Source organism: Rhinolophus sinicus, linkage group LG04, assembly GCF_036562045.2.
Source record: "Rhinolophus sinicus isolate RSC01 linkage group LG04, ASM3656204v1, whole genome shotgun sequence".
Taxonomy (NCBI): Eukaryota; Metazoa; Chordata; class Mammalia; order Chiroptera; family Rhinolophidae; genus Rhinolophus; species Rhinolophus sinicus.
The window spans coordinates 54,397,412-54,408,859 of record NC_133754.1 but is presented as its reverse complement, the minus strand read 5'-3'; positions in this window follow the sequence as shown (position 1 = coordinate 54,408,859).

The window sequence follows — 11,448 nt, the reverse complement described above, 5'->3', positions numbered from 1 at the left end:
ACCAGGTACCACACACTGTGTGTGGGCCACATGTCCTCCTGCCCAGAGTCAGACTCCATTCCTACCTGGCTGGAATCCTGCTCACCATGCCAGGTATCCGAGTGGGTGGTAGCCTCGGTGCAAGATTTCCACCACCCTCGGAGCCTACAGCAGCAGCAGATCACCAAAAGGAAGGTGACGCCTTTTCTGGTCAAGAGGGTGGTGTGCCATCCGGAGACTCAAGTCTCCCAAGCAGATTGCGCCTCCCATTCCTGGCTCCGCTCCTCACGGGCCCCCCGAAGCTGAGCTTTCACACGTATAAACTGCTCCATCACCCCTCTGAGGGTTCTGGCCAGCGCCGTAACCTGCTCACTGCACCATATATATATATATCAGTGGCTAATGGCTAACCGGTAACAGTTGATGGCCAACTAGTCACAGCTGATGGCCATCTACTACCCAAGCCAGCACCTTTCCATGTGAGGCCGTGAGCCTGGAAACTACTGTCTGAGACTCTGTCCCCACATTCCAAAACCAAGGTTCTGGTATCTCCTTTTTTTTCGTGTGTGTATGGGTGGGGGGGTAGAGGATATTGTTATTCCTGCAAAACGTATAGCTATTGGGACATTCAGGGAAAAAGGAGAAAATGATTGTTTCTTAAACTGAAGAGTGGTCGTCTGGGGTGGTGATGAAGTCAGAGTGAAACAAAGTACCTGTATGAGGATAACTCCAGTTTCCTCACCCTTGGATAGTGGGCGTGAATCCCTTGAAATGAAAACATGATTTCATTAGTCACAGAGATGTCATAATTGTTTTCACATCACACCAGTACATTTTAATTGTATTTTTTAAGGTTTTGATGAAAGAGTCATTGGGCAGCTCTTCCATCCCTGTCTAATTAGGCTTTGTGTTGTTCCCTCTGTGTTTGTCCACAGAAACCTACCATCCCACTCCTGTATCTCAGCAGATTCCTGAGAACAATTTCATTGACAAAATTATTAACAAATAACAGGTTTTGAGAATCAAGAGGTAATCTGGGGTTACTGTGGAATCATTTTGTTGATGTGTGGGGACAGAACTACGCCTGTACCTCTGAGTGTGGCATCATCACCTCCACCTCCCACTAAGGAAGTTCAGCTGATGTCATAGGGGAAACTGTTCCTAACTCACAGTCTGACCCTTCTCTTTTCTATGTGTTTTTATTTGTGAAGGCATGTGTGTAATCAATCAGATTTTATTTTCAAAGAAAGGACCTACTTAAAAAAAGGAACCCTAATGACAGTCATGAAGGGGGAAGTCTTGTATTCTCCCTGGCTACTGAACTGACCCTACATGGCCAGGAAAAGCCCGACGCTGTAAACAGTCTGGCGTGACCATGGTAACAAGCAGTTCCACATTTAACTTTTCAGTGTATAAAGGAGGTAATTACTTTCTTCGTTACGTTTGTGTAGTTTATAATAGCAATAGCGTTGCACCACCTCCCAGGTCGGGCAACTCCTAGTGATTAATGACCAACTGGACATTTTCATTTCTTTTCAGTTTTCTTAAGGACCTTTGATTTCCCTCCAGGTTTTTAAAGTCCTCTGGTCACTTGCTAACTGCCAGAAAATGTTCTCCTCATGGGTCATGATCACCTCCCTGACTCTTGGTTTTAAAACAAAGGCAGATCTACGGGGCAGCTCTTGCTATGTGGCCTCGGGCTAGTCTGTTAGCAGCACTGGTTTACTCCCCCTCTAGGTGTGTTTATGCAAATGGTTTGTGCATTTGAGGACTTGTGCAGATGTGTGTGACACAGCGAGTTATAGGGATGTGCTTGTACAGACCTACCCTGTTTAATACCCCAGACTAATTCATTGTAATTGAGTACAATTCTCTGTGTTTTACAAATGAAAACAGCGATACCTTCCTGAGGCTGCCTCCATTCATCCACATGTACATACAGGAGTTCAGCTTTATTTATGACACCAGAAATATTTACCCAGCACCGTTAGGTGCGTGTATGCCAGTTAATGTAGGTTTCCAGATGCATGTTGTCCGTAACCAAAAATGTACTGAGTCTTTGCTGTGTACCAACTTCTTTGCTGAACTTGGGCTGTGCACGTGACATGCTTATAATCTATTGAAAAAGACAGGTGTGGATGGTAAGTCATACCACAAAGCACACAGACTGAGCATCAATAAAGCACAGTCATCTTGAGAGTATCGAGACAGGCTAGCTTCACTGTCATCAACAACTACCGCGCGGGCAGCAAAAAGATAGAACTGCTAACCGAACATCTGACTGCGTAGGACACTCCCCCAGATGCTCATCAAATGTTGAAATGGTCAGGGGTGTTTGCCTGCTCACTGGGCAAACCTCACAGCCATTAAAATAGACATCACTTGGCATAGATATTGAGGACACTAAACAGAGGAACGCGTCGCAATTCTCTCTTATGTGTGGGTATAGGGTTTAGTGTAGCTGGTAGTTTAGAAAATAAATTTCTAACCCTGGAAGGACATCTGTAGTTGGTGTTTTGAGATTTTTAACTCACTCAATATATCCTTTCTTTGGTTGTAATACTCCTGAGAATCCGATAGAATTATGTACACCCAGAGGTAAGAGCCAAATAATTAGGTTTGTTGCTTTTAGCATTTTACTTTTACCGGATGTATTGTGTGCTATGTGTAAGCTTTTTAAAAATGGCATTCTTACATCTACATAGTAACATCTATGTAGACATCTACATAGTAGACATCTACATACAAAACAGAAATAGACTCATAGATACAGAGAATAAACTGATGGTTACTAGGTGGAAAGGGGGTTGACGGGCTGGGTGAAAAAGCTGAAGGGATTAAGAAGTACAAATTGGTAGTTTCAAAATAGTCACGGGGATATAAAATACAGTATAGTGAATATAGTCAATAATATTTTAATAACTATGTATAGTGTCAGGTGGGTACTAGACTTACATCTAGACATTCTTACATCTACATAGTAACATCTATGTAGACATCTACATAGTAGACATCTACAAACAAAACAGAAATAGACTCATAGATACAGAGAATAAACTGATGGTTACTAGGTGGAAAGGGGGTTGACGGGCTGGGTGAAAAAGCTGAAGGGATTAAGAAGTACAAATTGGTAGTTTCAAAATAGTCACGGGGATATAAAATACAGTATAGTGAATATAGTCAATAATATTTTAATAACTATGTATAGTGTCAGGTGGGTACTAGACTTATGGGGGGGAGGGGGTCACTTCATAAATTATATAAATGTCTAACCACTACGCTATATACCTGAAACTAATATAAAATCATATTGAATATCAACCATAATTGAAAAAAAATAGTAGATACCTAAATGACAAAAACCAACATGCTTGGCAAGCTGTTTAGGCAATGTGTGTTGATGACATTCATTCTGGAAGATACGACTCATAAGCCCTGTGTGGACATGTGGCCGACAGGAGAAGAAAGGCCTGGGCTCCGCCTAGTCTGAGCTGGACTGGCCGTATGGTAGGTAAGCTGATGGCTTTGGCCCCTTCATGTCCTCATTAACCAAGTGTCATGACTCAAAAAAAGGAAGGAAGAGAAAAACCTCCTTAATCTTCAGATTTATTCCCAAATTGGTGTTGTTTCTTTAAATTTAACTAAAACTGAGCACTCACTTCCTGTATGGCTGGTGCTTTTTAAGATGTTTCTTCACTACCTTCATAGCTATTCTTCCATTTCTTACTGCTTTGTTTTTCCTTTCGTTTCCAGTCATGCTGTTTGCTTGAGGTTCAGTGTCAGTAATTCTTAGTGTCACTTTTCCCTTCCTTGTGGTGACGACCACATGAAGTAGCTGCTTGGATGTGTGTCTGTGTATTGTCTCACCTCGCTAAGTTCATGACAACCTTCAACCCCTACGTAAACACTAAAAATAGTTTAAAACTCTCGTCATCTCTCTTGGCCAGAGAATGGGCTTCTTGGCTTCATAAGCAATTGTGTTTTGCTTTTTCATCGTGAGACATATTTTGGGGCACCTTGAACATGCCAGGCATGGTACCAGGCACTTGATTCCTACAGTGAGTGAGCCCAAAGCATTGTCTTCACATGAGAGCTCAGACTCCAGTGGGCAATCCACAGCAGATGATGCCAGGGTGCCCTGACAGAACACCAAGAATGTATCCCCCACTAAGTGGCCTCTGCAGAGGTGACATTTAAGCTGAGTCCTAGTCATGGGAAAAGCACCCTGGGCCAAGGGGACAGCGAATGCAGAAGCCCTATGGGGACACTAGCTGGTGTGCAGAAGCCCCGTGGCTAAGCCAGAGTGAGTGTGGACTGGGGGATTGGGACCATATGAGGCAGGACCCTGGAGACTGCCATCCAGGATTTGATTTCCTTCTATCCTTGAAGGGAAGCCACAGAAAAGTTTCAAACAAGGAAGTCTTAAGATTGGGCTGATCATCTTCAAGGTTATCTCCTATGCTCTGTGGGGAACAGACTGAAAGCAGGCAAGAGGGAGTTTGGAGACTGGGCAGGAGCTTGCTGTGTAGGGAGGTGAGAGACCATGGAGTTCTGGCCTAGAGTGGTGCAAACAGGTGAAGTGGATGTAGACATGTTTGGAGTGTGGTGATGAGAGAATGAGAGGCGTCAGGGGCAACCCCCAGGTTTCTGGACTTAGCACCCAGCTGACGGCAATATATTGAATGAGTAGCGAGTTGAATATCTAAGCACGTTGAGATTACCAGCTCTCAAAAATAGGCTATACTGTGCTTAACAATACAAGCACGTTGAGCATGATTTAATTTGGGATCATTCAAAAGACTCTTCATGATTTTGCAGTGCTCATGTTCATTATTTTGAACATCGGATATCACTCTTCTACAGAGATAACACAGGTGGCAGCTAAAATTCAGTTTGTCAGAGTGACTCACAAACTAGGTTTTTACCCCAATATCAACCTAACTGCCACTATAGACTTTGAAATGCATGTTTGGGAAATAATAATCAGATTGCGAGTCATTATAATTTGAGCAAAGAAGAATCACATCCCTGCCACGCTCAACACCTCTTCCTTTGCACTGGGGAGTCATTTGCAGCTAAAAGCTCCAGCGTTCACTTATGAATCCTACTTTGCCATATTCAAAGGTGGTCTTGCAAATTTCTAGGAACTCAAATTCCAGGAACTTAATTAACTTAGTCCCTTCTGACTGAGAATGAACCACATGAAAGGAGTGGCCTTTCGAGGAGCTTTTATCTCTAAATTGTAGGTGAACTTTTTAATTACGTAATTGAAAAATTTAACTGAAACAGACTATTTCAGTTAATACCATCCAGGAATTTCTGGTGAGTTTTTCTGTTATTTGTGTGTCATCAGGATCACGCTGGTATTTTTTTATTTGGTTTATAAACATTACTCACCTTTTTTGAATCACTTATTTTGTATTCACCCACCACAGGTTCTCCACATGATGTTCCTGCCACGCCAACACTTCCCTGCAGGTAATTTCTGTTGACTAGTAGCTGCCATCAAGCCAACACTACTCCCAAGAACTTATACCTCTAGCTTGACACCCTGTTTCCTCCCCAGATAAAAGAAGTGAATTTGTGACCTTTACATCTATTCAAAGCATTGTTTATTTTGATTTTTGAAGTATGTTTTTAGGGTTGTATAGCATGTTCTTTCACTTTAAAAAAATCACAGAATAACTAAAGAAAAAGATCTGTATTAAGCAACTTTGTGGCAGAGCAATGGGGAAAAGGAAAAGATTTGGAGAAAAGGGAAAGAGGAGGGAGAAGGAAGAAAGGAGGGAAGCTGGAAAAACGGGAGACAAGAAGACAAGCAGGGAAGCAGAGGAAATGATGAAAGGCAGCTAAAAGCCTCAGCTCCCGCAAGCTGCTCAGTTACAGGCTCAGGCAACCAAGAACTAAAAGGCAAGAGCTTCTCTCGGTCAGTCCAGCTTCCAGACGAAGACCTTTAGGCCTGGCTTAGTGTAAGCAGAAGACGTGGGGTTCCACTTGGGGTTCAGAGAACAAGGGAGCCCTCTGGTCAGACCAGGTCCTAGTCAGTAATCCAGGAACACCCTCATCTCATTAGTCCCTTGGCAACACACACCACCAACACTCACATATCAGTTTCTCTAGTGCATCTAAGGGACAATACCCGCCATGAGCACTGGGGACACTTTCCCATATGCTGGGGGAGACCATTGATGTGATGCCTATTCAGGGGGGCCTACAGTGGGGAAACAGGCAAATATATATGAGTATGGCACAAGACTTAATGTATTTTTCAGGGACAAATCAATAAAGGAAATTAATAAAATGAGGAGTGTCATGTAGGGTCTCCGGTCCCACTCCCCGCACAAGAATGCAGGATACGGTGAGACCAAAAAGGAACACCCACAGAGCCATAGATAGAGGAGTCATACCACTATATTCTCACTGCGGCTGGGTTGGAGACATAGGAAGCAGGAGCCACACGATCTGCAACCTGCCGTCCATTTCTCTGCCAACCAACCCACCCCCTAGCGTAGCCACGGCAGTTATATTAGTGGCTAGTGGCTAACTGGTTACAGCTGATGGCCAACTAGACAGAGCTGATGGCCATCTACTACCTGAGCCAGCACCTTTCCACGTGAGGCCAAGAGCCTGGAAACTGCTCTCTGGGACTCTGTTCCCATGAGGAGAGAGGGACCAACCGGTGGACAGAGTTTTTGTGATTTTTCTACCCACAGTAGAGGGAGAAGAGAAGAAGCCAAAGCTGGGAGAGGAGAAAATAGAGTGGTGCTGTCGTCTGGTGGTTTTCTGTTACAGTGGGCGAGAAGTTATGCTTCTGCAAGTCCAGGCTTGTGGTCAGGGTGGTTCAGAGAGCCAGCCAAGGCTGTCCAGGTCTGGTGCAGCACCACACGGACCACATCCTGAATGACCTTGCAGCCTCTGTGGCTGGCATGGAATAATTTCTATGGCACACTGCTAAGTGGAAAAGCAAGGTACAAAAAAATATACATAATATGTTAGCTTTTCATTAAGAAACAAGTGAAAGCAAGAACACAAACACACACGTACTTCGTAAAAAGAAATCCAGGTTGCGTAAACCCAAAACAAACAAAAGTATGCACCTATGGAGTGAGTGAAAAATTGGTTGGAAAGGATAAGAATGACAGTGAGACTTCCCTGGATACATTTATGTGTGTGTGTGTGTGTGTGTGTGTGTGTGTGTGTGTGTAGAGAGAGAGAGAGAGAGAGACAGAGAACTGCAAAGAAATCCATAACTTTGCTTTGTAGCTCCATATTGATATACTGATTCTGAAGCTATTTTGCATATATTGGGGATTAAAGTACATGAGTAAATATTTTGAAATTTTGGGGAGCCAGGGGTACGACTGTAGGAAAAGGAACGACAAGTATAGAATGGGGGAAGGGAAGGAAGAACCCTGCAATGTGGGTTTTGAATTGGAGGTATCAGTATAAACCCACAACCTTAACCCCTAGCTCTGCTCACTACAAGAAGCTAGACACATTGCACACCACTAGCTGTGAGCACCCTACCACTCAGATCTATGTTTATAAATTATTCGATCAAAGGAAACAAGAGTCCTTGGAGGCAAACTGATTTCATGTCTTGAGCAGGTAAATTTGGACTAGCTTGTTGTGTCAGAAAGCAAGAAAAAGCTAAAAAGCGAATGGGACTTCTTACACCCAAGAGGGTGTAAGCCCACCCACTATTGCCAATAGCTCCCACTGATTAAAACTAAAACCACTAGACAAAACACAAAAAGCAAGTGCTTTGATGCCACTGAAAGTAAACAAGAGAAGAAAGAGTAGAGGGAAATGTCAAAACTTGAAAAACAATCGATAGGTCAGTGTTTTCTGGTATTTTGTTTCCTCTTTGTACCTGCCAGCATGGATCCAAGGGTGCACTTATCTGGGACCTCCTTGCCTGCCAGACATGGAAACATAGTCTGCAACAAAAGTCTGTCTGTGTTTCCTTGGTTTAATCACAGTGCACGTGGATAAGGTAGCACACTCTATTTTGCTGGAGGAAGAGCCATACGCACGGATCAGGGCTTCTCTTGGGTTCCTTTTGGTTACCCTGGGATCCCGGGTGCCAAAGCCCCGTTCCTGTTCCCAGAGATGTCAAGAATTTGAACCTGTTGGCTCCTGTAACATAAAGTTCTTAGAACATGTTTCTTTCTCTCCCTCCTTCTCCCATATAATGCTGCCTTCTGAGATCAAATATTTTAAAAGAGAAAAATACTCTTGATTTCAACACACACACACACAGATAGAGAGAGAGAGAGAGAGAGAGAGAGAGAGAGAGAGAGAGAGAGAGAGAGACAGAAGAGCTTGTGTTTTGCAATCTGTGCAAAAAAAAAGGCAGTCATTCATTATATTACTCATTTCTTCCTGCTATTTCCCAAAACAGCTGCAAAATGAGTTCAGAATTTCTTAATTCAAACACCCCAAACCCGTAGTAATTATACTGTATTTCCATGTACCTTGATAAATTGAGCGTGATCACAAAGCAGTTTTGTGGCCGTTTTCTCTAAAACCACTGTTCTCATGAAATCTAAAAATGACTATAATTAATCTTTGTATTTGGGAATTTCTGGACCATCCCTAAGTGATTGTCTCCAAACCCCTTCTCTGAGAACAGAATGATGGTTCAGTTTCTAAACACAAACTGTTGTTGGAGAAGCTAATGCTGCTTAACTCCCAGAAAACCACGTCAAAAGAGAGTCTCAGATCTCTGGCTCCGTTCACGTTACACATATTTATCCTGTAAATACCCCCCACCGCCCCCCACCACACAAAGACTTTGTAAAGCAAGAAGCATCCATAGCGGGATCTATGATCTTTTATCGAGTCAAATATCACACTTCCCTTGGTGAGAAAAGCTCTTTGCACCCAACTTTAGAGCTTTATAGCTCAAGGCTTTAAATTGGATATGTGACAGCTCTTGGCATCAGATTGTTCAACTATGGGCTAGGTGCTCACAGTTTATATAAATAAAACGGCAAAGGTCTGTGTGCTTTGTATTCAGGTCAAAGTAAAGATCTTCACCTTTCTGAAAGCACTGACAAGCCCTAAGAGAATTTGCAACTTTTCCAAGTTTCCTGCAAGTGTTTCTCCTGCTGGTGTCCTGCTGCTGGTGTCTGTACTACGTGTGCTACAGTTCTTATGTTTAAGACACGCCTGGAGCCTCCAAGAAGATTTGGGCCATCCTATATAATCCAGAAAACCACTTTATACTGTTTCCAGTCTTTTACTTATTACCCTTCCTTAACCAATTCTGAACAAATGTCTCTTTTCCAGAGAATGAAATTCAGGAATGCTAAAAATAAAAGTAATAAATAAAACTTTCCACTGTCAGCCCCTGACCATTAATGGGGGAAAGCTGGTCCTCTCTGTGTCCAGGAGAAGCGGTGGCATTGGGATGGCAGTGACTGGTGAGGGAGGCAGAACCCATGAGCACCCCCTAGGGCTCCCCGCTCATCACCTATGGCTCTGTCCCAGAAATAGCATGTGCTCTTTCACCATTGCCAACGAGGGAAGCTAAGGACACTCTTGTAGGTGTTGGCTTTTACTCCTTTCCTGCTCCCCTTGCTTTACTCCTCCCTCCCCCCTACCCACAGCCAAGTCTAGCACACGCCAGTGCTGAAGAGACAAGTCAAAGTGAGGCAGGGTTCCTGTCCCAAAGTAGTGAGAGGGACAGAGAAACAAACCCATGATTACAAGGTAGTGTTATAAGTTCTAGCTTTGAAAGCTCCACAGGGTTCTGAGGGAGCGTGTAAATGGCACAGAACTGGAGGAGAGAGAAGTTGTCTGCAGAAGGGTACCGTGCCCCATGGGTGAGGTACACTTGGGCTCGAGGATCAGGGACGAGGGTTCAAGGATTCCGCTGAGGGCTTGTTCCCAGCCTGCTGAGCATGCTGGCACTGCTCCCCGAAGGCACAGATAACATTTGAGTTTTAATATCCAAATTGCCAGTTTTGAAATATGTCTACATCAGGGGTGTCCAAACTGCGGCCCGCGGGCCAACTGGGGCCCCCAATCCATTTTTAATTGGCCCGCAGCAAATTCCAAAAATATATTTAGTTTACTTAAATAAACAGGTGAGGCAATACGTACTTCACCTCGAGTGAGTGGCCCGGCTGTTTGTGTATTTTACCGCATATGGCCCTTGGTGAAAAACGTTGAAAAAAGTTTAGACACCCCTGCTCTACATGAATCTACTTGAAGTCCTGTCTCCTGCACAGTGGTTCATTTGATATATGAGGAGTTTTTATTTCATTGTCCATTTATTATTCTTCATATTCAAATTCAGAATGCATGATTTTACCCTGAGAGCTCTGAGGAGAACTGGGAGTGAAATGGGGACAGTGTCTCACCTCCTAGAGGCACCGTTATCTGAACTGGCAAAGCCAGCCTCACTTTGGAGCTCACTCTGGGGCCAGGCCACATGGCCCGGCTGCTGCCGCTACTGTAGGTCACACAGCTGGTGACGGCACATTAGGATTGAGGGTATTGCTACGTCAGCCATGTGCCCGCCTGCTTCTGGGGTCTGCAGTGGAAGCCCCCAGCTGCTGAACTCATTAGGGAACCTGAGGTCGTCCTGGCTTCCTGAGCAATCTCATGAAGGGGCAGCATCAGGATGGCCTCCTGACAGCCCCCTGATTGGGGCTCGATAGCCCAGCAGGGCTCCAGGAGCTGGGATGAAAACATGCCTGAGCCTCTCTGCAGCCCCAGGGGGACCTCAGTCTCCAAGACCTGAGTGACAGGCACCAGACCTGACTCAGTTTAGAATAACTCCAAGGTGGGACCCGGCCACATGAATACAGCTTTGAATCTAATCTCTCCTGGACTGATTGGCAATTACGCTGCCATGCGTGGTGCAATCAGATCAGAAATCATCTCCACCCCAACTGCTGCCAGCACCAAGGCCTCTCCTCCATGCAGACTAATGCAGCCTCCTACCACGCTGGAGAAGTCGGGATATTAAAACAGGCTACACACTCAGTCCGGTTGATTCCAAAGGCTCCCTGGGCCAGGCACAGTTGAAAAACAAACCAGTGACCTTTGAGCAGAGAGCTGATGTAGTGAAGAAGTGAGGCATCTGTGAGAAGAGGAAACAGCTGCACTAAGGCCTGAGGCCAGAGTGGAAGGAGGTCACTATGGCCGAAGTGGATGACCAGAGGGGAGTGTAAATCAAAAATATGATCAGAGAGGGAATAGGGGCCAGACTGTGCTCCATGCACACCCAGAAAGGGGCAGCTATCTGCTCCATGAACCCTGAGGTCAGCCATTCACCACCTGCAATAATCTCTCTCTCTCTCTCTCTCTCTCTCTCTCTCCTCTCTCTCTCTCTCTGTCTATCTCTCTGGGTTCAGTTGCTCTCAGATTCTTGTCAAGGACTATTCTCATGGACCGAGGCGCAAGCAAAGCCATATACAGCAATCCTAGCAGTCCCACACACACCTAGATACCCAA